Raw genomic sequence first — 372 nt, forward strand, 5'->3', positions numbered from 1 at the left:
CCCCCCCCCCCCCCCCCCCCCCCCCCCTCCAATCTGGTTGCATCCGCCGGGCTAAACAAACACTTCACCAAATCCCCGTGAATTACAGCCTCTCTGTCTGGCAAAACACACCCGCAGTTAATTACATGCAGCCGATCGCATTTACATTCGCATTAAAAGGCCTAATTGATCGGAACGACAGTCGGTGTGTCCTAATGAGTCGGGTAACGACGCGTCCGGATTTTCCTTTCCTCCGTCGTCTCCATTCCCCCCCAAAATCTGTTTTAACCCCAAATGTATGAAACGTGTTGGGGGCGTTTATCCGCCCGGCAACAAGTGTACGTCTGGAGGAGGTTTTTCATGACCGCGGTGCTGATCTTGCAGGTTTAATGC

The sequence above is a fragment of the Cyclopterus lumpus genome, chromosome 19, assembly GCF_009769545.1.
Source record: "Cyclopterus lumpus isolate fCycLum1 chromosome 19, fCycLum1.pri, whole genome shotgun sequence".
NCBI classification, from domain to species: Eukaryota; Metazoa; Chordata; class Actinopteri; order Perciformes; family Cyclopteridae; genus Cyclopterus; species Cyclopterus lumpus.